This window comes from Macrotis lagotis, chromosome 3, assembly GCF_037893015.1.
Source record: "Macrotis lagotis isolate mMagLag1 chromosome 3, bilby.v1.9.chrom.fasta, whole genome shotgun sequence".
Lineage (NCBI taxonomy): Eukaryota > Metazoa > Chordata > Mammalia > Peramelemorphia > Peramelidae > Macrotis > Macrotis lagotis.
This window is the reverse complement of record NC_133660.1, coordinates 32,861,017-32,888,495: the sequence shown is the minus strand read 5'-3', so window position 1 is coordinate 32,888,495 and position 27,479 is coordinate 32,861,017.

The following is a 27,479-nucleotide window of genomic DNA, read 5'->3' as shown; positions in this document are numbered from 1 at the left end:
TTTGAACCCAGGTACTCCTGACTCCAGGGCCGGTGCTTTACCCACTGCATCACCTAGCCACCCCTAACTAGTAGGACTTTTAAGATGGAGTTTTGCTCTTTTGAATCAAATACTTTAACAAAAACATTGGAGATTTTGTATCCTTTATATCTTTCAGCTAAATGTCAGTCAGCAAACACTTATAAGGTAAGCTTAGGAAAGCTTCCTATGTTTTTGGTACTATTCTAGACTCTGGGTATACAAAGAAAGACAAAATGTCCTGCCGTTAAGGAGCTCCCATTACAATGGAGGGGAGACAGCATGTAAAATATTTAGAACATATATCCAGTGTAAATGGAAGGCAGGCATAGAGGGGAAGGCATAATTGGCTAGAGGAACTAGGAAAGGCATCCTGCAATAGATAGAATTTGAAGGTACCAGGGAAACAAAGAAGTTAGTAAGAAGGGAAAGAACTCCAAGTATGGGGCACAGCTAGGGCAAAGGCATGGAGGTAGGAGATAGTGTCATGTGAGTGGAACCAGTGTAGCAGAATTGTAGAGCATATGGGAATAATTTTTAACTATACAAATGATTCATGTATGTATGTATATGTTAGTTGTTTCCATTGGATAACTGAATATTTTAAAATCATTATGCTTAGAAAATATAACAGTAGAGATAACTGCTGATAAAAATCTTTGATTATTACTAACACACTAGTTGTAAAACGGGAACATAAATGCTTATATATGCTCAAGCTGTCTTCTGTAGAGTCCAAATGACTCAAATCATCTCTAACTAGCAGTATATGGTTAATGAAGGCAGAAGTTCCTGAAATTACAGTACCATTTTCCTCTTTGTTATATTTGACTGTTTGCAAATAGTTCTACCTATTTATCCACATTATTTTGATTGTTTTTATGATATTATAGTAGTACAGTATATAGGCTATTGTGACATTTGTTTTTATTTAAACCAAATCAAACTTAATCCAAAAGACTCACTTCTACAAACCAAACTAGTGAAACTCTAGCCATTGCAACTTCTCCAGTAATTTATCTCCTCCTTCCTTCTGCCTTTCCTTCACAAATTTAATTTAATTTTCTCACTAACAATCATTTATTTTCTGGTCCATCTACTCCCCCACTTAACAATAAAAATAAAAAGATAGCTTATAGAGTAAAAATTCATAGTCAAACAAAAATTCTTACAAAAATTCATCCTTGGGGGGGCAGCTAGGTGGTACAGTGGATAGAGCACCGGCCCTGGAGTCAGGAGTACCTGAGTTCAAATCCAGCCTCAGACACTTAATAATTACCTAGCTGTGTGGCCTTGGGCAAGCCACTTTACTCCATTGCCTTCCAAAAACCTACAAAATAAAAACTCATCCTTTTTATTTCCTCAAAATTTGCCTCTGCCCCTAAATCAGCTATGTATATTTGGTTAACTCTCTTCACAGCTCTACGGCTCAATTTTATCAACTCTGAAACAAGAAAGAGCATTTTGTCAAGTGTTGAGTGGAAGACAGGTGGGAGAAATTTTGGAAGAAGAGCTGTTTGCTTGGAGTTGGTCTGCTGCACAGACCCAGATGGATGAATCAATGTTAACAGCCAGTCTGTTTACTTGAGAGCAGATTACTAAATAACAGTAAGTCTAACCTGGTTAAGCTTAGCCCATCATTTCTCCCAGACAGCATCTAATCATTTTTTCCAGAGCTGTTAAGGCCTTTATGCTAAACAATTTTCATACTTCAAGTTACCAGCCTCACCTAGTGCCTTTGCTAATGGCCTTCTTGTATACCTGCTTATGGCTTTATCTTTGCCCAAATCTTTCTCCATTGACTCTCCATACAACTGTCTTTTGTGGGCTCAGGCTGTTAGTCCCTAAGGCCTGCAGAATTCCTTCCTTCCTTGGTGGTGCCCTCGAACCTCCATAGATGACCTCCTCCAGTGTCTTGTCTAGGTGCCTAGGTGACTTTATGTTTTGCTAGTGGAGGTTAAGTTCTGAAAGGTTCTACCATGTTGGAAAGACTTTGAATACATGTCCAGTTATGACTGCATGTAATTCATTCAAGTACCAGACTAGGTTAATTTAGGAAGAATTACAGGATCAATCAATAAATCAAAGAATTAGAACTGAAAGGAGCCTTACCTGTTTTTTTTTTTTATCGAAATACTCTATTTTACAGAGAAGAAAACTGAGTCCTAGAAAGGTTAAGTGACTTTTTCAAGTTATCAAACAATATCAGAACCAAAATTCAAATACACATCTCTAGATTGTGGGATTGCAGTAGGATCAGTTTTTTGGCCACACTGTTTAAAGGTCTTCTCCTAAGTCATTGAATGGTTGAGTGAACACCAGAGTCAGGATTTGAACCTAGGTCCCTCTGACTTCAAATTTCAGTGACTTTCCATTGCACCATGTTGTCATTGCCAGTTAAAGAAACATGTACCTGCATTAAATTAAAGAAATTTGAATTACTGAAGTGAGGTAATAAAAATATTTAAGGATGATCATAGGACTGGGTTGATACAAGGGCAAAGAAAGATATGGTCTGGTTCCTATGACAGGGAATCAAACTTTTCATATTTTCTAGAACTTGTTATGCCTTTCCCACCCCAGAGATCAGACTCTGGGGGAAATCTCTAAACACAAAGCTTAAGGATGTCATGTCTAGAATTTCTTTTAAAAGGAATTGACAGAATTTCTTCTAAAAAAATGTTTGATAGTCAAATAAGGTATAGGACAACTATTTATTTTCTCTGCCACAAAAGAAATATTTGAAACACAAGACACATAAACACACATGAACAAATACATAAAATCCAAAACAAACCCATATCATACCTATTATATTCTGATGGGAAGCAAGACAACTTTGTGGAATGAATGAAGAATTTTTTCATATTCACCTAGGATCAGTACTGTCTGAACTACAGTCAGATCTTCCAGGAAGTTAGTTATCAGATAATTCTTTTGGTGATCATTTCTTTTTCCTCTGAGAAGTGGTATAGTTACAAGAAGCACTCTCAGCTAATCTGTCAGGATCATCTCGGGTCTTCTTTAAGTTATATTTTCACTTGTATAGTCATTATACACAATGCTTGAGTGGACATTTCATTTTGCTTCAACTATAATTCTCTGAATTACCCATTTTCTTCATTTTTAATTGCACAATAATATACCATTACATTTGTATGGCATAGCTTGTTCCACCATTCCCCCAATGATGGGTAGCTACCTAAAACTAGTAATTGTTATTGATGCATTTTGATTTTAAGTTGCCTTCATTTCCAAATATATTTGTTCTTCCTTCTTTACTTAGTGATCCATCTCTTATAATAAAAAAAATAAAAAAGAAGGAACAAAAAAATTAACTAAGTATGGGCAGGTTATATGATGTCCTACGCTCATAATCCTCAATCCACACAAAGAAGAAGGGAAATTCATTTTCTTATGTCTTTTTGGTGGGGGGGATAAGCTTGGTCATAGGTACACAACATTGAACTTATTCTCCCTCCCTCTTTTTCAAAAGCACCTAGGTGGTACAATGAATAGAGGACATTGAGCTTGCAGAGAAAGAGCGAGGTGGGGAGAGAGAGAGGCAGAGAGATGGAGAGATAGAGTCAGAGCCAGAGCCAGAGCCAGACAGAGATAGAGAGACAGAGACAGATAGAGACCAAGATACAGAAAAAGACATAGAGAGAGAGGCAGAGACACAAGAGATAGAGACAGACAGGGGCAGAAAGAGATATAGAAAGACAGAGAGAGATAGAGACAGAGAGACAAAGGGAGAGATGGGAACAGTTAGAGACAGAGACAGAGTCAGAGAGAGAGAGAGGGAGAGAGAGAGAGAGAGAGAGAGAGAGAGAGAGAGAGAGAGAGAGAGAGAGAGAGAGAGACAGAGAGAGACAGAGAGAGACAGAGAGAGAGACAGAGAGAGACAGAGAGAGACAGAGAGAGACAGACACAGAAAGAGACAGACACAGAATGACAGGGACAGAGACAGTCGGAAACAGAGAGACAGAGGTAAAGAGAGGGAAGGGAGTGGAAAATGTTAATTTCAAGATCTTAGAAACCCAGAATTATCTTCATTTCTGCTCATGGACTACTGAAATCTCTTGTAAAAAATTCGTATTGATGTGTGAATTGAGTGAATTATAAATCTATGTTCTCAAATCTCAATTTGATCTTCAACCTTCTATTTTCCCTGCTTGACCTTTGGCCACCCTTTACACAGTTGCTATCCCAAACCCTTTACTCTTTTCCCATCTCTTTGTATTTGAAAAAAACCCCACATTTATTTTTAAACTTCTTTTCTTTTTAAATTTTGAGTTTCAAATTCTCTTCTTCTCTGCCACCCACAGAGAAGGCAAAAGTAATATATCAATTATTCATATAAAATCATGCCAAACATAATAACCATATTTCAAAAAAACAAGAAAAATAAAGTGAGAAAATGATACTTCAATTTGCATTCAGAGTTCATCAATTCTCTCTCTGGAGATTCTTTTCCCATCTCCTGTAAACCACTTGTGCTTGTGCTTTCACCCAAGAGGACTTTGCCTCCATCCTTCCAGAGAAAATAGAGACTCACTTTCCTGAATTTCCACTTCTTTCCTCCTCCACACCTCTTTTCCTTTGCTATCATCTCTCTCTGAAGAAGTGACTCTATATTGATGCTATTGAATCTCTTTGGGAGGAGACTTTATAGATCAACTAATTAATAATAATTTATTAAGCCCTTCTTGTGCACCAAGGACAGTACTAAGCTCAGAGAAAGCAAGAGTTCAAGGGACTTATATTCTTTTTTTTAAAGATTTTATTTATTTTGAGTTTTACAATTTTTTCCCCTAATCTTACTTCCCTCCCCCTCCCCCCACAGAAAGCAATTAGTCAGTCTCTACATTGTTTCCATGGTATGCATTGATCCAAATTGAGTGTGATGAGAGAGAAATCATATCCTTATAAGGAAGAAACATAAAGTATAAGAGATAACAAGATCAGACAATAATATATCAGATTTTTTCCCCCCTAAATTTAAGGTTATAGTCCTTGGTCTTTGTTCAAACTCCACAATTCTTTCTCTGGATACAGGTGGTATTCTCCATTGCAGACAGCCCCAAATGTCCCTGATTGTTGCACTGATGCGAGTCCTTCAAGGTTGACCATCACCCCCATGTTACTGTTAGGATGTACAATGTTTTTCTGGTTTTGCTCATCTTATTCAGCATCAATTCATGCAAATCCCTCCAGGCTTCCCTGAATTCCTATCCCTCCTGGTTTCTAATAGAACAATAGTGTTCCATGACATACATATACCACAGTTTGCTAAGCCATTCCCCAATTGAAGGACATTTACTTGATTTCCAATTCTTTGTCACCACAATCAGGGCTTCCTTGAATATTTTTTTGCAAGTGATGTTTTTACTCCTTTTCATCATCTCTTCAGGGTATAGAGTGGTATTACTGGAATAGAGGTCAAGTAGTGGTATTGCTAGATCAAAGGGTATGCATATTTTTGTTGCTCTTTGGGCATAGTTCCAGACTGTTCTCCAAAAAGATTGGATGAGTTCACAGATCCACCAACAATGCATTAGTGAAGGACTTATATTCTAATGAAGACAATATTTCAGTTAAGGAAGTATACCCTAGATAGGTGAAGAGCAGGTCAAAGGCAACCTTGAATGGGAGGCATCAACAGTGGAGACACTGGATAGACCTGAAGAATTTCATATTTATATTGTGTCTTGAAGTCTACGATTCTAAGAGGTGAAGATGAGGAAGGGAGAGAATGTCATGTCTGGGGGGATGGCTATTACACATGCAAGGACATGAGTGAGGAACAGCAAAGTAGCCGAGTTCATGGGGTCATCATGTCAGAAACATGTAAGAACAATGGACAGATGGGAAGGAGTCAGGCTGTGAAGAGTTTTCAAACACAGGATTTTATATTTGATCCTGGAGGGAATAGGGAGTCACCAAAATTTATTGAGTAGAAGAGTGACATGGTTAGATTTACACATTAAGAAAATCACTGTTGAAGTTATTTGAAGGTGAGAGGGACAAGGGCCTTACTAGGGTTGTGGCTATGTTAGGTGAGAAGAAGGAATGTCTGAGAGATGTTTTGGAGGTATAAATAACAAGATTTGACAAATGATAGGCTATAGGGGGTAAGAGAGAGCAGGTATTGAGGCTGTGATCCTGGGTAATTGGAAGGATGGTGGTATCATTGACAGAAATGATGTTTTGGAGAGTATTATGCAATCTAATACCAAGATGTTATTGTTTAGTCATTTAAATCTTGTCTGTCTCTTCATAACCCACTTTTTGGTGTTTTCTTGACAAAGATACCGGAGTCATTTACCATTTCCTTCACCAGCTCATTGTACTGATGAGAAAAGTGACTTGCCCAGAGTGATATAACTTGTTAGTCTATGAAGTCAGTTTTGAATTCAGGTCTTCCCTGACTCCAAACCTAGCATTCCAGGCACTGCCCCACCTACCTGAGCAAATACCAAAATTGGGGGAAGGATAATGAATTCTCTTTTGGGCATATTGAGTTCAATATACTTTTGGGATATCCAGTTCAAAACATCTAGCAGCAAGATGTTGGAGATTATTGCTATAACTCAAGACATAACAGGGTCTGATATGTGGATCTGGAATTTATTAACATAGAAATGATAATTGAAACCAAAGGAGGTGATGAAGTTATCAATCACATTAGCATAAAGAGAAAAGAGAAAAGGGTCCAGGACATAACTTTGGGGGCCAAGCAGATGTGATGTGGATGAGGATTCACCAAAGGAGATGAAGAAAGAGTGGCTGGGCTAGGAGGAAGACCAAGAGAATGGAATGGCATGAAAACTCAAAGAGATATCCAGAAGAAAATGATCAGTGCCAGGGGCTGGAGAGTGACCAAGGGGGATGGTTGAGAAAAGCCATTGGATTTGGTAGTTAAGAGATCACTGGTGAATCTGAAGAGAAATTTCTCTTCAAATGTTGATGTCACAAGACAGATTATAGAGCAAGAAAAAAGCAAAATGAGGGGAAGTCGAAGCATGGGGAGTATGACTTCTTCAAGGAATTTCGCAACTTACTGGGATGGAAATTGCGTGGGATTTGGAGACAGAGAGCCTGGGATAAACTCAATTGTTTATTAACTGGGATCTTGGGGAAGTTCATTAACCTTTCTGGATCTCGGATTTCTCATCTAAAAAATTAGGATTGTACAGTCTCTGAGGACTTATCCATCTCTCAATTTATGATTCTGTGTCAACTGAGAGGGGGAGGAAAGGATATAAGAGCTCATTTTGTGATTTTTTTTTCTTTTAAGGATAGAGGGAGGGAGGGAGGAGGTAGAGGGAGTCATTAGCCTATGTCAAGTGAATATGAGATGAAAAGAAGGGGAGAAAAGAGAACCCTTGGCAAATGTTTTTGAGTGCCATTTGAAGTTGGAGAAGAAAAGAAAAGATTTGGGACAACTGCTTTTAAAGTGGGATGAAGACTTTATTGGGGAGGGGAGTAGAAGGATTGTTTTGATCCTGTAGGGACCCAGTTGAGGTTTTTGTTGTTGTTGTCGAGTCATTTTCAATTGTGTCCTTTGTGACTCCGTTTGGGAGGTTTTCTTGGCAGAGGTTTTGGAGGAGCTTGCTCTTTCCTTCTCCAGACCATTTTACACAAGAGGAAACTGAGGTAAACAAGGTTAAGTAACTTGCCCAGGGTCACACAGGTAGTAAGTATCTGTGGTTGGATTTGAATTCATGGTTCAAAGTCAAGAAGATGGTTTTCTTGACTCTTGGTCCAGTACTCTTTCCATTGTGCTACCTTGATTGAGATTGAGTATATAAATTTGTAGTGATCCTGTTTTGTGACTTCCATCACCTCCATTTATAAGTCTACAAGGACTGAAGGAAGTGCATGGAGGCAATAATACGAGTTTTTGGATCTGACAAAATGTGATGATTAATTTTCCCGAGGGAGTTGATAATGCAGATGACCTAGTTCATCAAAGGATTAAGATCGGAAAGGGAAGAGAGTGTAGGCAGAGCAAAGGTGATGGCCTTTCACTAATCTTCAGTCTCTTTCTCCACACTGCCCAGGACTTTCCCCCACCTCTGTCTTTCCAAATCTTTCATTTGATTCTCTATTTCAGAAACAAATCCTGTGATATCCATATTTCCCTCTGTTTCCTTACTTCTTAGTTCTCAATACCCAGCATCTGAGTTATGTATTGAACTGGAATTGCTCTCTCCAAGGGGACCTGTGATCTCTTCCCTGCTGAATCTAATTGTGTCTTCTCAATTCTGTTGGAAACATCACAGAAATGTAAATAGGAAATAAAATATGCCATTATTTCATTGATTTAGAGCTGGAAAGGATCTTAGAAAGCCTTTGAGTAAACACCTCTCTTTTACAAAGGAGAAAACTGAGACTGAGAAAGATTATTTAACCCAATAAGGGTTACAGAGCTGGTAATGTCTGAGGTGGGATTTGAACCCAGGTTTTCCTGGTTCCAAATTCAGTATCTCATCTACTATGCCACCCTATCTTTTAATACATACTAGAAAAATACTAGACTATGTTAGAAAACAATCAGGCATTTGTCTCATGACTGAGTGGCTCCAGACAACCTTTTCCCCCAGTTCCACTCCTTCTCTCTCTTTTTTTTTTGACTGATTGTAGGTCTACCAGCAATGGCCTACTACTGTTATCCACCCTGCCATGATGGGAATTTGTCTGTTTGCTTTATAGGTCTGTCCAAGCCAAGACAGATACCAAGATAATGAATGACAGAATCATTCTAGACACAACTGTATTTTGAACTTAATTCTTTCCTCTATGCTTTGCAAAGCCTGGTTCTGGATGACACCTACACCTTCCTAGCTTGTTAATAAATCAGAAAGTAAATAATCCTGGACTTTAGCAAGCCCATAGCTATTTCCTTGGGGCTCCCTCCACCTTGTTGTTAAGTCATTACGAAAGTGATAGTTAAATCACCATCAGGGTAGTCAGAAAGATGCTGAAACCTAGGGAAAGATCAAAGTGAGGAACTGAAAGCATCAGCAAAAGGGATCTGGCAAACATGTTTGGTAATGAGGATTTCTTGAAACGGGGAATTTTTGTTTTTAATTTATGTGTCTGGCTTCTTTGGGGCTAGCCTGCTGCTGTTTCCATCCTTCTTTCTCTCCCATTTCTATTGTTATGACTCAAAGGAGCCCAGGAAACCACAGCTCATTTCTTCTCAAAAGTGCAGACTGACTGGCCTGGTGCCTTGACTCATCATCCCAGTGGCCAGGTGCCACCTTCACAATCCATCCTTGCAAAGCTTAAGCACTTTTTGGAAGCAAAGGGGAAGGGAAGAATTAGAATATTTTCTCAGAAATTTCTGGGATGATTTCTCCTGCTGAGAGCAATTCCATTCTGTTCACAAATAAAATATTAATGGAAATAAGCTGAGTGATTTAGCAACTTGTCTCAAAAAGGCTTTCTCAGTGTTGACCAAGAGTGGGGAGGGCTTTCACTCAGGGGCTTCATGTCCAGTGGGGGCAGTTTTGGAAAGGAAAACATGATAATCTCTCCATCCTTTTGTAACATGCCATCTTCCCAGGAGGTGAGAAAACAGTAAGAAATGACTTCATTCAAGAAAAGTTAGACTAGTAATATTATTGATGTAGGAGTTTCCAATAAGGAAAGTCTCTCTGTCTGTCTGCCTGTCTCTCTCCCTCTCCCTCTCTCAGTCTCTCTCCCTGTCTCTGTCTCTCTGTTTCTCTATCTCTTTCTGTCTATCTTGTCTCTGTCTCTGTCTCTTTGTCTCTCTCTCTCTCTCCTCTCTCTGTCTTAGTCTCTCTCTGTCTCTGTCCCTCTGTCTTAGTCTCTCTCTGTCTCTGTCCCTCTGCCTTAGTCTTTCTCTGTCTCTGTCTTACTGTACCTCTGTCTCTGTCTCCTCTCTCTATCTCTGTCTGTCTGTCAGTGTAGAAGGGCAGTTGTTCTCCATCCCTACTCCTCACCTGTGAGGTTTCCTTTGTAAGAAAAGAAAAGAACAGCTAAAGGCAGATAACATGGCACCACATTGTTTATCCTTAGTCTCCTTCATCTCCAATGAAAGGGGCCAGGGCATATTCCCTCATCTCTTTTCTAGGCCTAAGATTGATCAATCCAATTACATTTCTTACCCTGGAACTTCACTCTGCTCTTGATGAAAACATGCCTGCCCCTTCCTCTGATGATTTGATTCTTCCCAGAACTTCCATTTTAAGGAAATTGCCCAGTATAGGCGTGTTTCCATTTTCTCCTGGACTCTGCTCTTGGATCTCTAGGCTTTCTCCATCATGGCCTCTCTCCCACCACCCCTCCCCCTTTCAGCTTCCTCTTATGTGTTGTTATCCCTCCTTAGAATGTAAGCTCCAGAGGGGAAGGGACTGTCTTTTTGTTTGTTTGTGTTTGTATTCTTACTAAATAGAATGGTGGTAATAAATGCTTGGTTATTTGATTTGGCTTACTACCATAGTCTGAGTGACTTCTCTGGGATATTCAGAGGGTTAGTAACTTACTCATGGGCAAATTGCTAATATTTATCAGAAATGGGATTTCAACTCAGCTCTTTCTCTGATTTTGAACCCGACTTTACATCCAAATCAACAATACAAACTTTAACAGTAAGATAATATTTACTCTGAAATAGATTTTACTCTTTGGGTTTGATATACCAAAAATACAAGCCACTCCAACAGTCCAGATTGCCCCTTGTTAAATAATTCTCAGGGAAGCTAGGTGGTGCAGTGGATAGAGCACTGACCCTGGAGTCAGGAGTACCTAGGTTCAAATCTAGCCTCAGACACTTAATAATTCCCTAGCTGTGCGGCCTTGGGCAAACCACTTAATCCATTGCCTTAGGAAAAAAAATAGTTAAATAATTCTCTTTATTCATATGGTACTTTGAGGAAGCACAACCACTTGTGATGGGTAGATGCAATTTGTGAGTAAAATATATTAGAAAATAAATGAAAAATCTAGGTCAGCACAGAGTTCAGTACTCTTCTATGTTTCTCATTGTAGAAGTATTTATTCACTTTAGCATCTTTACCATGATGTAGGCAAAACTTCTTGGAGTCCATATTTGCAAAAAAGGTAAATCCAGAAAAACTAACAGCTTTTAGGCATATTGTAATAGCAGAGTAAGATTAATCTCTTAGTATTATTTAGACTGTATTTTCTTTTACATTAGGAAATACACATAGTTTTTATATGGAAACATCATTTCAGGAATGAGTTGTGGTTTTAGCCTGAACTTATATGGAATTTTCTAGACTACTCTAAATTTAGGATGCAAAACTAAGGGAAATGTTGCTATTTCATTAGTAAAGTCCATATTGGAAGCCTAAAGCTCACTCATCTTTTTTTTCCAAGTTTGTTTACTAAAACCTGTGAAACAATGATTATCTAGCAGTAGTTTACAAAATTGTAAATCTTTTATTAACAGACAATTCTAATCTTATTTTAAAAACCTGTTGAAGCCTCTGTTGAATATTCAGCTCACAAATAACTTCAAATATCTTCTATTTTAAAAATCAACACACAGTATGCAAAATCATTCTAAACAAAGAAACCAAAATATAAATGTAGGATTAGAGCATCTAAAATTATATATACAGTACATAATTGATGTTAATCATGTGTTCTGTAAATTTTTATGTGTAATTCCCATCATGCTTTACTTACTCCAGACACTGAACTGTGTACTTCCTCTTTCAAAATTGGCATAATCACGTTATCCTTAGACATAAAATTATGTGATCACATATTTAGTAAACTGGTGACTCTGAAATGTTTTATTCTTATATTCATCAAATATTTAAATATTTCATAAATCCTATGAAATACTGCTATGAATTTATTTGTGACTTCTTTATATGAACCTGATTAGGGAAATATTTATTTCTCTTCAGAAATCAAGTTATAAAAAGTGTGCCTAGTCTATAGCAGGAAACTCTTGGAGTTTTATGATCTATGCAATTGAAAATTCATTGTTGCTGTCATCTGACTATATAAAGTTTGACAGCAAGTTCATTTAACTCCAAGTAGAATTACCTCCCATGTTTGTATTTCCATTTACCATCATCTTGGTTGTGGTTCAAGTATTTTATCAATATTTCAAAGATCTGCCCTCATGTTTTGTTGAATATACTTTAAAACAGTTAATGTACCATTCATCTCATCAAAGGATTCCTCAGGCCAATTTCAGAAAACAGGCCATAGTGCCTGACCTATTTCTCCAAGATCAGTGTTTTCATCCCCTCCACCATGACCACAAGTAGAGATCGGGTCAGTGCTCAGAAGCTAGGGGATGGTTCCTGGAATAGCTCAAGGTTTAGTTCCAAGTGTGGACCAAAGACTCCCTTTTCAGGACATATACAAGGTCAATACTATTTTCATAATAATACAATTAAAACAATTTAACTTTTAATGTACCTCTAGCTTTTTAAATACCTCTAGCTATAATCCACACAAACAAAAGCTCCTTGGAGTCCTCAATAATTGTTAAGTGTATAAAGGACTCCTAATACCAAAAAGTTTGAGAACCACTGTTCTAGATTTAGACTTGTACTACCAAATCTCCCTTGAAAAATATTGTTTTGTTGTAAGAAATAAGGAATATCAAGAATACATAAAAACTTGGGAAGATTTATGCAAAATGAACCAGATGGAAAGGAGGAACAGCAGGAGAACAACAGATAGCAAAAAAAGAATACTGATGAATATTTATTATGACCAATTCTGGCTCAGGAGGAGAAATGAGTGAATGAATGAATGGATGAAAAATAATTTATTAAGCACTTCCTATGTGCCAAATATGGATGAAACAAATCCAAAAACAAAGTATCTATCATCAAGGAGCAGATGTTCTAATGACTGATGAATCATAGAGGGAGTGGTTCACTTGATTTCTGACTAGAAATGACCTTAGGGTTGTCTAGTCCAGTTGTGGACACACATGGGATTTGGGACCCAGAGAGCTTTTAGTCACTTGCTCAAGGCCCTTGTAATAAGTAAAATTCACATAGAAGTTATAATGGAAACTTGGAGAATGGCTGAGGTTTCCAAGGGTAAGAGTATATAGAAGAAAGAGAAAAGGATGGTGGTCAGTCAATCAGCTAGCTTTGGTTAAAAGCTATATGGCAGGGATTATGCAAAGACAAAATGAAACAGTCCCTGCCCTCGGGAAGCTTACAGTGGTGTGTAAATTAGCTGGGAGAAAATAAAATAGATAAATAAAGTACAGACTATAATGGGCCACAGATAGTGATAAATGCTGGATTGGGGAGTGATAAATGCTGGGGGGGGGGCAGGTGGAGATGCAAATACAAGCAAATAAGATGGCTCCAGCTCTCCAGGAGCTAACATTCTAAATGGGAAAGACAACCTATAAAGGTGGAGCTGGAAATTAGGGGTGGAGGAAATAGGTACCTGACTGGAGGATGAGGCGAATAAATCTGGAGAGAGTCAAAGCATGAATGAGGTGAAAGGTGGCTGAGATACTGCCTGAAGTAAGGGTTCTAGCTAAGGAGTCATCAGTTAAGGAAAAGGACCCAAGGGTGGGTGGGAAGGCCCTGGCAATGATAAACCTTGAGACTGAGTCAAGGAGAGGGTCAAATTAAACCTTAACAACTTTTTTCATCTTTATAAAACTTCATTTGCAGTATGTCCTCCTTTTACTGCATTCACTTGTTTTACAAAATTTGGATTCACAAGTTTTGACACATTAACATGAAACTATACATTGGTCTTATTGGATATTAAGTATACTTTTGGAGAATATTCTGTTTTCCTTATTCTAGCCTTGGTTATGTCTTATAGTTTTTCTTCCTAAATTAAAAACAGTTTTTTTCAGGTTTGCCTCATTTCCCCACCTTCCTATCCTTTGAAGAAAAAAAAATACTGTCACAAGCATGTTTAGTCAAGGAAAACAAATTACCAAAACAACCTAACAAACATATTTCTCAATCTGTACTTTGGGTCTAATGGTTTCTCAGTCTAGAGGCTAGTAATCTCTTTCATCATAGTTTCTTCTGGAACTGTGGTTGGACATTGCATTGATCAGAGCTCCCCAATTTTTCAAAATTGTCTTTACAATATTCCTGTTTCTCTTGCTTTTTTTTTTTTTGCAATGCTATGGGGTTAAGTGGCTTGCCAAGGCCACACAGCTAGGTAAATTACTAAGTATCTGAGGCTGAGGCCGGATTTGAACCCAGGTACTCCTGACTCCAGGGTTGGTGATCTATCCACTGCACCATCTAGCTGTCCCCCTGTTTCTCTTTAAATGTTCTCCTGGTTCTGTTCACTTTATTTTGCATCAGTTCATGCAGGTCTTCTCTGGTTTCTCTGAAATCATACTCTTCACCATTTCTTATATTATCATAGTATTCCATCACATTCAAATACAAGTTGCTCAGTCATTCTCCCTCACTTTCCAATTCTTTGCCACAACAAAAAGTGCTGTCATAAATATTTTTGTCTATATGGATCCTTTTCCTTTTCCTTTGATCTTTTTGGGATATAGACCCAGTATTGATATTGATGATGTATACACAATTTTATAACTTCTAAGTTGCTTTCCAGAATCATCGGTCTAGTTCACAGTTCCACACACCTCTAGCATCTGTCATTTTTGCCAATCTGAGGAGTGTAATGCAGAAACTCAGAGTTCTCTTAATTTACATTTTTCTATTACTTATTTAAAATATTTTTTCATATGACCATTGATAGATTGGATTTTTTCCTCTAAAAGCTGCCTATTTATATTGATTGATCATTTATTAATTGTACAGCGAATCTTAATCTTATACATTTGAATAATTTCCCTACTGTCTTAGAAATGAGACCTTTATCAGAGAATTTCCTGCAAAGAATTTCCCCCATTTACTTGCTTCTCTTCTAATTTTGGATGAATTTGATCTGATCTGATCAGGCAAAAACTTTTAAATTTTATGTAATCAAGAGTCCATATTATCTCTTGTGAATCTCTCAGTCTCTTATTCTCATGAATGTTTTCTCTGATCTGGCAGGTAATATCCTCCATGTTCCTTTTTTATTAAGGTTTTTGCAAGGAAAATAGGGTTAAGTGGCTTGCCCAAGGTCACACAGCTGTGTAATTTTTAAGTGTCTGAGTTCAGATTTGAACTCAGGTCCTCCTGACTCCAGGGCCGGTGCTCTATCCAAATGCACCACCTAGCCTCTCCATCCATGTTCCTTTAATTTGGTTATAATGTCATCATTTATGTTCAAACCATTTGAATCTTGTTTTATTATACAATGTCAGATGTTCATCTATAACTCAGATTCTTCCATTCTGCTTTCCAGTTATACCAACAGTTTTTTTGAATAGTGAGTTTTTGATAGCTGGGCTTATCAAATAACAGTCTTCTATACTAGTTTGTTTCTTTATGTATACTGTGCCTTAACCTCTCTATTTCTTTTTTTTTTTTTGGCAAGGCAAGTGGGGTTAAGTGGCTTGCCCAAGGCCACACAGCTAGGCAATTATTAAGTGTCTGAGACCGGATTTGAACCCAGGTACTTCTGACTCCAAGGCCGGTGCTTTATCCACTACGCCACCTAGCCGCCCCACCCTCTCTATTTCTTACTTAATACTAAATTGCTTTGATGATTATAGCTTTGTAGTAGAGTTTGAGATTTGGCATTGTTCTATTAACCTCCTTCCCCCCTCCTGTCTTTTTTGCCCTCATTAATTCCTTTGCTATTCCTTATCTTTTTTTCTTCAAATAAATTTTGTTATTCTTTTTTCCCTGGTTCTATAAAGTAATCCTTTGATAATTTGATTTCTATGGGACTGAATGAATAAATTAATATAGGTAGTATTTTCATTTTTATCATATTTATTCAGCAATTAATATTTCTCTTAATATTTAGATGTCTTCATTTGTATACAGTATTCTGTAGTTTTTTCCTTGGTTATATAGTTTTTATGTGGGTCTTGGTATGCACACTCTTAATATTTTATGTGTTCTATGCAGTCATTCTTTTTTGTTTGTTTTTTGCAGGGCAATGGACCTAAGTGACTTGCCCAAGATCACACAGCTAGGTAATTATTAATTGTTTGAGGTCACATTTGAACTCAGGTCTTCCTGACTCCAGGGTTGATTTTTCTGTTCATTATCCCACCTAGTTGCCTCTCCAAAGTAATTCTGAATGGGATTTCTCTATCTTTTCCCATTGAATTTTATTGGTTAGGGGAAGATGATGATATATATGGGTTTATTTTATATCCTGAACTTTGTTGAACTTGTTAATTGTTAATCTTTTTAGTTTACCTATTTATTTATTCATTCATCTATTTATTTATTTATTCATTTACTCATTCATTCATTCATTCATTTATTTATTATTTTAGTTTTTGCAAGGCAGTGGGGTTAAGTGGCTTGCCCAAGGCCACACAGCTAGGTAATAATCAAGTGTCTGAGGATGGATTTGAACCCAGGTACTCCTGACTCCAGGGCTGCTGCTCTATCCACTGCGCCACCTAGCTGCCCCCTTTAGTTGACCTAGGGTTCTTTAAGTAAACCATCATATCCACAAAAAGTAATAATTTTGTTTCTTCATTGCCTATGCTTATCCCTCAATTTCCTTTTCTAGTCTTATTGGTTCAGTTAATATTTTTAGCACTCTATTGAATAGTTGTGGTAATGGATATCCTTGCTTTCTCCTTGATCTTACTGGAAAGGCCTCTAGTTTATAAAACCATCATAGATAATGCTTTTGATTTTAGATAGTTACTACTTAACATAATAAGGAAAATTTAATTTATTCTTTTGCTCTGTAGTTTTTCTAAAGAAATAGATATACCTTATCTAAATTTTTTCTTTATCTACTGACATAATCATATGATTAGTTTTTTACTAATATATTCAATTATGTTCAGTTTCCCTAATACTGAACCATCTGTGCAATCTTGATGTAAATTTACCTTAACCAGAATCAGATTGATTGAAGTGAAGCCGTATTTCTTGCCTGAGGGTGAGTCACAAACCTCTTCTCCCCTGGGAACTTTGTGATGTATTGTTGTAGTCTCCTTATTTAAAATATTTTTCATCATTATCCATTAGTGATAATGGTTTCTAGTTTTTTCTTCTATTTTAACTTTGCCTGGTATTAGGTAACAAGTCCATATTGTGTAATAGAAAGAATTTGATAGAACCTTTTCTTTTCCTCTTCTACAGTTTATGTAGTATGGAATTATATACATATATATATATATTTTATTTTATTTTATTTTTTATTTTTAGGTTTTTGCAAGGCAATGGGGTTAAGTGGCTTGCCCAAGGCCACACAGCTAGGTAATAATCAAGTGTCTGAGGATGGATTTGAACCCAGGTACTCCTGACTCCAGGGCCGGTGCTCTTTCCACTGTGCTACCTAGCTGCCCCATATACTGTTTTTATATCTATCTGGATCTGTTTGTTTTTTTTTTGGTGGGGGGTAGGTAGGAATTTGTGTATGCTTTATTCAATGTCTTTTTCAAAAGTTGGGTCATTTAAATCTATTCTCAGTTTTAATTTTTTTTATAAAAAAATCCTTTTTCATTTTTATTAATTTGATTTTCTTTTTTCTTTTAAAAGTGGTCAGTTTGGGGCGGCTAGGTGGCACAATGGATAAAGCATTGGCCCTGGAGTCAGGAGTACCTGGGTTCAAATCTGGTCTCAGACACTTAATAATTATCTAGCTGTGTGGCCTTGGGCAAGCCACTTAACCCCATTTGCCTTGCAGAAAAAAAATGGTTAGTTAAAAGTTGTTTGTTTATTGTCTCTCTCTTCGAACCAATTTTGTGAATATCTTCTTTGATTTTTGAAGATTTCTCTTTTGGTATTTAATTGGAGGCTTTTAATTGGTTGGTTTTCTGATTTTTTTTTTAGTTTCTTGCACATTTTCTTTCCTTCTTTCTCTTTTTTTTTTTTTGATGAAAAGATTTAGAGATAAAAAGTTTTACTCTAGGGCGGCTAGGTGGCATAGTGGATAGAGCACCATCCCTGGAGTCAGGAGGACCTGGGTTCAAATCCTGTCTCAGACACTTAATAATTACCTAGCTGTGTGGCCTTGGGCAAGCCACTTAACCCTGTTTACCTTATAAAAAAACCTAAAAAACAAAAAATAAAAAAAAATTTTACTCTAAGAATTATTTTGTCTTCATCCCACAAATTTGGGAATACCATCTCATGGTTATCATTGTACTTAATGAAATTTGCTTCTATTTAAAAAAAATTATCTTTATTTAAGGTGATGGGATTAAGTGACTTGCCCAAGGTCACACAACTAGGCAATTTTTAAGTGTCTAAGGCTGGAAATTACTGTTTCTGTGATTTGTTCTTTGACTCACCTATTCTTTCTTTATTTTTTTAGGTTTTTACAAGGCAGTGGGGTTAAGTGACTTGCCCAAGGTCATGCACCTAGGTAATTATTAAGTGTCTGAGGCTATATTTGAACTCAGGTCCTCCTGACTCCAGGGTCAGTGCTCTATCCACTGTGCCACCTAGTTGCCCCCCTGACTCACTCATTCTTAAGGAATTAGCTATTTAGTCTCCAATTAATTTTTAATCTTTGTTTCAAAAGTCTTTGTTGAACATAATTTTTATTGCATTATAGTATATAAAAGATTTTTTAAACATTTCTGTTTTTCTGCATTTGTCTGTGACGTTTTTATATTGTGCTATGAGGTCAATTTTTGTGACAATGCCATGTACAGCTGAGAAATATGTATACTATTTTTTTATTCTAAACCGGTATTCTTGTGAGGATTATTATGTCTAATTTTTCTTAAATTCTATTTTGGTCTTTCATCTCTTTTTGTTTGCTAGTTTGTTGTTTGATTAAATTTATCTTATTGGGGTCAACTATCATTATATTTTTATTATCTATTTTTTCCTGTGGCTTATTTAGGTTTTACTTTAGGAATTTAGATATCATACTGTTTGATGCAGATAGATTTAGAATTAATATTAATCTATCCTCCTTCTTATTTCTCCCAATATTCAGATGAGAGTGAAGTTTAAGTATTGTCACCTCCCCCACTGCAGAGCCTATCCTTGTTATATAAAGTTCTACTTTTTTGTGTTATTTATTTTATATTATTACAATAATCTTGTTGTGAAAGTAAACATAAACCCCCCCCCCAAAAAAAAGAAGAGAAACCTTAAAAAATAGTAGGAGAGAGAAAAAAATATACTTCAGTCTGTGTTCAGATTCCAGTGACTCTGGGAATGAGTTGCCTTCTTTCTCATAAGTCCACCAGAGAAGTTGCTTCAATATTTTCCCCACAGTTCCTATTACTAGTTGTATTTCCCTCCACTCTATTCCTCTCCACTCTCATTTATTCTATTTTTTCTCTCCTTTCACCCTGTCCCTGTTCAAAAGTGTGTTGTATCTGAGTACCCTCTCCCATGATCTTCCCTCTCTTCTGTCAGCTACTCCCCCCTTTCCTCCCCCCATTCCCCCTTATCCCATCCCTTCTCATTTTGTAAGATAGATTTCTTCACCCTATCAAGTGTGTATGTTATTTCCTCTCTGAGCCATTTCTGATGAGAATGAAGGCTCACTCATTTCCCCCTTGTCTTCCACCTTTCCACTCCATTGAAAAAGCTTTTTCTTGGCTCTTATGTGAAATGTATTAGTCCCTTCTTCCTCTCCTTTCTCTTTCTCCCAGTCCTTTTCTTTATCATCCATTAACTCCATCTTTTCCCTATATTATACCATTATGTTCTGCTCCCTCCTATGCCTTGTCTATATATGTTCTTTGTAACCGTTCTTATAAATGAAAAAGTTCATATGAGTTATCAGTATCTTCTTCCCATGCAGGAATCCAAACAATTCAACATCATTAAATTCCTCATAGTTAGTCCTTCTTGTCCACCCCCAGAGTCCTGTACTTGAAGATCAAACATTCTGTTTAGCTCTGTTTGTTCCGATAGGAAAGTTAGAAAGTCCCCTGTTTCATTGAAAGTTCATCTTTTCCCCTGAAAGAGGATGTTCACTTTTGCTGGGTAATTGGATTCTTAGTTGAAAACCAAGATCTTTTGCCTTCCAGAATATCATATTCCAAACCCTACGAACCCTTAATGTAGATGCTGCCAGATCCTGTGTAATCCTGACTATAGAGCCATGGTAGCTGAATTGTTTGTTTGTGGCAGCTTTTAGAATTTTCTCTTTGAGTTGGGAGTTTTGGAGTTTGGCTACAGTACTCCTGGAAGTTTTTCTTTGGGGATCTCTTTCAGGAGGTGACTGGTAAATTCCCTCAATTTCTGCATCTCAGGGCAATTTTGCTGTATTATTTCTTGAAAAATGAAGTTCTTTTCATGGTTGTAATTTTCAGATAGCCCAATAATTTTTAAATTATCTCTTCTGGATCTGTTTTTGAGGTGGGTTGATTTTTCCAATGAGATGGTTCACATTTTCTTCTAATTTTTGGTTTTTTTTTGGAATAGTTTTATTTCTTCCTGAGTTCTTGCAAAGTCATCAGTCTCCTTTAGTTCCATTCTACATGTGAAGGAGTTATTTTCTTCAGAGAACTTTTTTAATCTCCTTTTCCAGCTGACCAATTCTGTTTTTTAAGGCATTCTTCTCCTTATTTACCTTTTGTATTGCTTTTTTCTATTTCGCCTAAACTGGTTTTTAGTATATTATTTTCTTCAGTATTTTTTTGTATTTCTTTTACCAAGCTGTTGATTTGGTTTTCATGATTTATCTACATGGTTCTCATTTCTCCTCCCAATTTTTCCTCTACCTCCCTTATTTGTTTTTCAAAGTATTTTTTGAGCTCACCCATAGCCTGAGCCAATTTTTTATTTCTCTTGGAGGTTTTGGGTACAGAAGCTTCAATTTTGTCATCTTCTGAATCTTCCATGAGACCAAAGTAATTTTCTATAGCCAGATTCTTCTTTTTCTTTTGTTTGCTCATTTCCTCAGCCTATGACTGATTTACTGCACTTCCAAGGCTTTGGGGGTTTTTTGGGACTCCCCATTGGGACCTTAATTCCTCCAAGGTCTTATGAGAAGCTCTGACTGCTCCCTTGCCTTTGTTCAGGCCCTCTCCTCTGCCCTGGAGCTATGAAGAGAGTCCCTGCTCAACTTTGTTGGTATGGGAACCTAAACTGCACCCTGGATTTGAGTGAGGGCAAACAGAAGAATCCTGCCCCAGGAAGAGCAGAGGGACCTCTGCAGTCTCCCTGACCTCCTTAGCATCTTTAGACTGTTCTCTGGAGGTGCAGGCTGGCTTCCCCGATTCCCGCTGTAGGTTCTCACTGCAGGGCTGCTCTTTGGCTGACATTCACTCTGCACTCACTCTGGTGTGGCGGAGTTCTCTCACTCCCTCTTCCAGCTGTTCCTGTGATCCCTGGGCCAGGAGGTCTGTAAACTACCCCCTCTGCCACTGATCCAGGCACTTCCAGGGATCTAGGCTGTGCTTCAGCTGTGCTCACAGTGGCTTTTTCTAACCTCTGGTCCTGGTGAAACAGACCTTTCCCATGGAACTTCTAAGTTGTCTTGAACAGGGAAATTGTATCACTCAGTCCTTTTGTGGGTTCTACCCCTCTAAATTTTGGCTAGAGTCATAATTTGACAACTTTTGGAGTTTTTTGGGAACGAGTTTCCAGGAATTCCTGCCTTCATGCCACCATCTTGGCTCAGCCGCCGATAAAGTTCTACTTTTGCATACCAGTTGTGTGAGATAATTTTTCCAATCATTCTTCTACTTTTCTCCCTCCTAGTGTATTCCTTTTACTCTCCTTTTCCATTCTTCTTTTAATGTCGTCAATGAACCATTCCTTAAACCTATGTCTTAGACATCCTTTAGACTTCCTCTGTGTTCCCCAATGATAATAGATTTCTGATAGGATATATATATATATATATATATATATATATATATATATATATATATATATATATATATATATATAACATGTATATATCATATTCCCATATTAGAATTGCAATTTAATATCATATTCTATACTTGTTTAATTTCTTGTGATTGTCAGTTCTTTTAGCTTTTTGTGCTTCTCTTTTTTGTTCTTCTTGTTAATGATGGTAAGTTATATTTATAATTTTCTGATATTAAGCCAACCCTGCACTCTGGTTATGATGCCAATCTGATCACAATGTATTTAATCTTTATGAAATATTTTTTGATAATATTTTATTTAAAATTTTTCCGTTAATTTTCACTTGAGATATTGCTTTATGATTTTCTTCCTCTGTTTTAACTCTTCCTGATGTAGGTATCAAAACCATTATTTGTATTTTGTATTTGTATTTGTATTTTTGGATGTTTAATAGAATTTACTGATAAAACTATCCAGTTCCAGCTTATTTTCTTTTTTCTGAGAATAGGTTATTTAAACTTTCTTTTTTCTTGTTATATTTATCTGAGTAGATTATACTTTTAAAAATATTCATTTCATTTAAGGTTCAGTTTTGTGGGCAAATACTTTGGAAAAAATGAGTTTCCAGTAATATTCTTAATTTCTTCATTTATTGTGAATTTAACTTTTTCCCTTTTTTGACAATAGCAATTTAGTTTTATTCTTTCTTCTTTTTAGTCAAATTAACTGATTGTCTTACTGTTTTATTTAAAAACAATTCCCATTTATTGATTTTTTTTTTTACTTTCAATTGTTTTAATCTCTTCTTGGTTTTTAGCATTTTTATATTGGTATTTGATAAGTTTAAAAAATGTTGGCTTTTGTAGCTTTTTAAAAGTTGTATGAAGTACAAAATACTTTTCACAGAATTAAAGTCAAGTCTAAACAATTGGAAAAATATCAATTATTCATGGGCAGATTGAGTTAAGTATGATAAAAATGACAATTCTGTCTGAAGTTTGACCTAGCCTTACCAGACCTCAAATTATGTTATAAAATGGCAAACATCAAAACTAACTAGTATTGACAAGGAAAAGCGTAGTAGATTAGTGATTAAGTACATAAGACACAGTGGTAAATGATTGTAGTAATCTAGTGTTTGATAAACTCAAAGATTCCAGTTTCTGGGATAAGAACTCTTGACAAAAAGTGCTGGGAAAGCTGAAAAAACAGTATGGCACAGACTATAGACCAACATCTTATATTGTACACCAAGATAAGGTCAAAATGGCACATGATTTAGGCATAAAAGATGATATCGTAAGCAAACTATGAGAACAAGACATTTACCCTTTAGATCTTTGGAAAATAGAGAGCATTTTTTTAATTTTAAAAAATATTTTTATTTATTTAAGACAATGGGATTAAGTGATTTGACCAAGGTCACACAGGTAGACAATTATTTAGTGTTTGAGACTGGATTTGAACTCAGGTCCTCCTGACTACAGGGCCGGTGCTCTATCCATTGTGCCACATAGCTGCCCTGATAGACAGCATTTTAAGATAGAAAATGGATAATTTTGATTATATTAAATTTGAAAGGTTTTACACAAACAAAACTGATGCAACCAAGATTAGAAAGAAAGAAGAAATCTGGGGAACAATTTTTATAACAAGTGTTTGTGATAAAGTTCTCATTTCTCAAATATTTGGAGAATGTAGACAAATATAAGAATCCAAATCATTCTCCAATTGATAAATGATCAAAGGCTATGAACAGGCAGTTTTCAGATGAAGAAATCAAGGTTTCTATAGTCATATTAAAATATGCTCTAAGTCACTATTGATTAGCATACTATTTAAAACTTTCCTTTTCTTTTTGGTTTGGTCTGTGTTTTCTTTCACAACATGACCAAAATGGAAAGATGTTTTTCATGACTGTACAAACACTATAACCCATACCAAATTGTCTTCTAAAGGAGCTGGAGACTAGGGAGGGAAGAAGAGAATGAATTTGGAATTTAAAATTCTAAAAAAAATGAATCTTCCAAATTGTTTTATATGTAAATGGGGAAAAATAAAATATTAAATTACAAGAAAGTTAAGAAAAATTACAAGAGTTAAGATAAAAATATAAAGGTATATACAAGTGAATAATAGTAAGAGACTTTATGAAGATGAATTCTTTACATGGAAAGGGAATGAGACTAGGAAGAATCCTAACAATATAGTGGTCAAAGAGGTAGTCAAATAAGACTAGGGACCTGAGAATGTTTTTTCCTTAAGTATCCATGATTATGAAAGAAGAAAGTTCATGGAGAGGGGAGAATTATGTTAGGAAAAAAGGAGAAAGGGTAAAGAATCTTATTTCACATAATCAAGGTCCACAGTAGAATTTTATAAAAACATGGAAGGGGAAGAGGGAGGATGAGAATGTGTCACTTGAACCTTACTTTCATGTAAACTGGCCAAAGGATAGAACACACACACAAAATTATATAAAATGTATTAAAAATATACCTGATTTACCAGGAAAATAGGAGACATCTAGAAGAGGGGAGGAAGTAAGGAATCAGAGAGAGAGAGGGTAGATTCAGAGAGGGATTTTGGAGCAATGTGTTTTGAAGAGGGTTTCAAAAGGAAAAGGGAAAGAGCCTGTGATAAAGAGGAAGAGGGGGACAAAGGAAAAAATATAAGAGAATAGGTTGGAAGGAAATATGCTGTTAATAATTGTAAAGGGAATGTGAATGGGATGAACTCATTCATATAATAGAAAAAGGAAGAAGCATGGATTAAAAAGCAGAGTTCAACATATTTTTTACAAGAAGTATACTTGAAACATGAAGATTCACACCAAGATAAAATAAAGGAATGGAACAAAGTCTGTTATGCTACAGCTGATTTCAAAAAAGCCAAGGTAGCAATGATTTTTCAGATAAGTAGTAAAACAGATTTAATTAAAAGATAAACAATGAAACTACATTTTCAGGGAAGAGAATGTTAAAGACTTTCAAGATAAATTAACTTTAGGGAGAAATATTGAGATTATAATATAAGAAGACTTCAATATACCCCCCCCCCCCCCGAAGAGCTAGGCAAAGCTAACAAAAAAATAAACAGAAAAGAAGTTAAAGGCCTAAATCGAATTTTAGAAAAGTAGCAGACTTGATAAGCAGGTAGGTAGGTAGGTAGACTTCTATAACATCACTGATTCCAAACAAAAAGGAGATCCAAACTATCAACAGTTAATGACATATATCTATAACTATATCTATGTTCTATTCTCCCATGTGAACAAAATGTCTAAGAGAATTCTATTTGCATGAATTGAGGTTATCCTAGATAAGGATAGGGAACAAGAAGGCTTTTACAAATGATATTCAACAATCTTTGGGGTTTTTTTTTTTGTGTTTTTTTTTTAGTTTTTTTGCAAGGCAGTGGGGTTAAGTGACTTACCCAAGGTCACATAGCTAGGTAATTATTATGTGTCTGAGACTAGATTTGAACTTAGGTCCTCTTGACTCCAGGGCCACTGCTCTATTCACTGTGCCACCTAGCTGCTCTAATATTCAACAATCTTTACAACTGAAAGTTGTAGAGAATACAGGAATCTATTTTACTTAATTTTTATTGCTTACCGAAAAATCACTTAGCATGGTAGAACAAAATTCTCCCTTTTACAATAAGATATCGCTCATTCATATCATACATAATTTCTTGAAATATGGAACATTAGAAATAATTTTTACAAAGGCCTCTGATAGTAGATAATATTTGAGGCATAAAACAGGAGCATATATACTTACCAAAGCTATTTGTCATTTTTTACAATACAATAATATTCCATTCCCATATACCATTATTACTTAGTTATTTTTCATTTGATGAATAACTAGTTTATTTTTTAGCTCTTTGCTATAATGTATAATGCAGCTGTAAATATTTATGTATATATGGGTAATTTTCTTCTCTGTTTAAATTCTTTAAGGTTTATTTCTTAGGAGTGACTTTCTGGACATAACTCCAAATTTATTTGCAAAATGATCGACCTTCTTCACATATCCAGCAACAGTGTTCTAGTGGGCCTGTTTTCTCAGTCCCTCCAAAAAAACTGTTTTTATCTTTTGTTATTTTTGCCAATCTGATGAATCTGAGATAGAACATCAGAGTCATTTTAATTTCTTTTTAGTGATGATTTGAAATATTTTTTCATATGATTGAAGAGAGCTTACATTTCTTTTTTTGAAAATTTCTTTTTTTGCAAATCCTCAGATCTTTTTTCTATTGATATTCGTTCTTATATATTTGTATGAAATCCCTTATTATTTTGGATATTACACATTTATCAAAGAATCCTGGTGCAAAGCTTTCCCCCAGTTAACATTTTTCCTTCTAATTCTAACTGCATTGATTTAGCTTATGAAAATTTCTTTCAATTTTACCCTTTACAAGAGTCCATTTTATCCTTTATAACCACCTCTTTCTTGTTTAGTCAAGCATTCTTCTCCCTATTTTTAGTTATGAAAAGTATCTCCTTATTTTACTTTGTTTATGACATGGCATTTTAAAATTTAGGCCTTGTATCCAGTTGGAGTTTTTTAAGGTATATGGTGTGAGTTGATGATCTAAACTTAAATTCTTCCATGTTGCTGTCCAATTTTCCCAGAAATTTGGAGGAATTTGAATTTGAAACAAACAATTGAATTTGAAACAAATATTCCAACTTAAATGAAGACTAAATAACAATTCTAAAGAACGTGTTAAGGTAAAGAATAAATCATAGAAGCAATAGATAATCTTATCATAGTATTCATGGAGACAGGATACTAAATCAGGTTGTTTATAATCAAAGCAATACTCATAGGAAAATTTATACTTTTAAATATTTTCATTGGGGACAGCTAGGTGGTGCAGTGGATAGAACACTGGCCCTGGAGTTAGGAGGACCTGAGTTCAAATCCAACTTCAGACACTTAATAATTACCTAGCTGTGGGGCCTTGGGCAAGCCACTTAACCCCATTGCCTTGCAAAAAAAAAAAAAGGAAAAAAATTTTCATCTACGAAAAGCAGAAGCAAGTGTAATAGCTCCACCCACTTGGACTGAGGATGTTTCCTGAGGAAAAAGTTCAATGATTCTGTGCAGGTGTTTGTGGAGGGAGACATGAATCTTGTTTGGCTGAGAGAATTGCTGAGGCACAACACTGTATGAATACAGAAAGGGTTCCTTCTTACAGCTGAAGAACTTTGAGAGAGATGGTCTTGAGAGGCAAGCTCGTACTTCTGAATGGCGACTGGTCCCCTGACTGTCCCCTGACTTTGATTCCTTCAACTATAGAAAACTAAGAAGGCCTCCCTTCTATAACTGGACTGTTTTATCTTTCTCCCAGATCAGAGTATATTTACTGTGATTTGGTTTATTGTCTTCCAGAATCTGTATAACTTCACTGCTGTCTGTTTTTTAATTACTTTGGTGAAGTAATTCTAGCTCATTGTGAGTGCCACTTCGGCAGCTAGCATTCAATGGGGGAGAGCTAAGTTGGCCACAGTAACCTTTCCTTGAGAGCAATCAGAGAATTTGGCATTTTCTTTCTTCTTCTTCTTCTTTTTTTTTTTTTTTTTTTTAGTTTTTG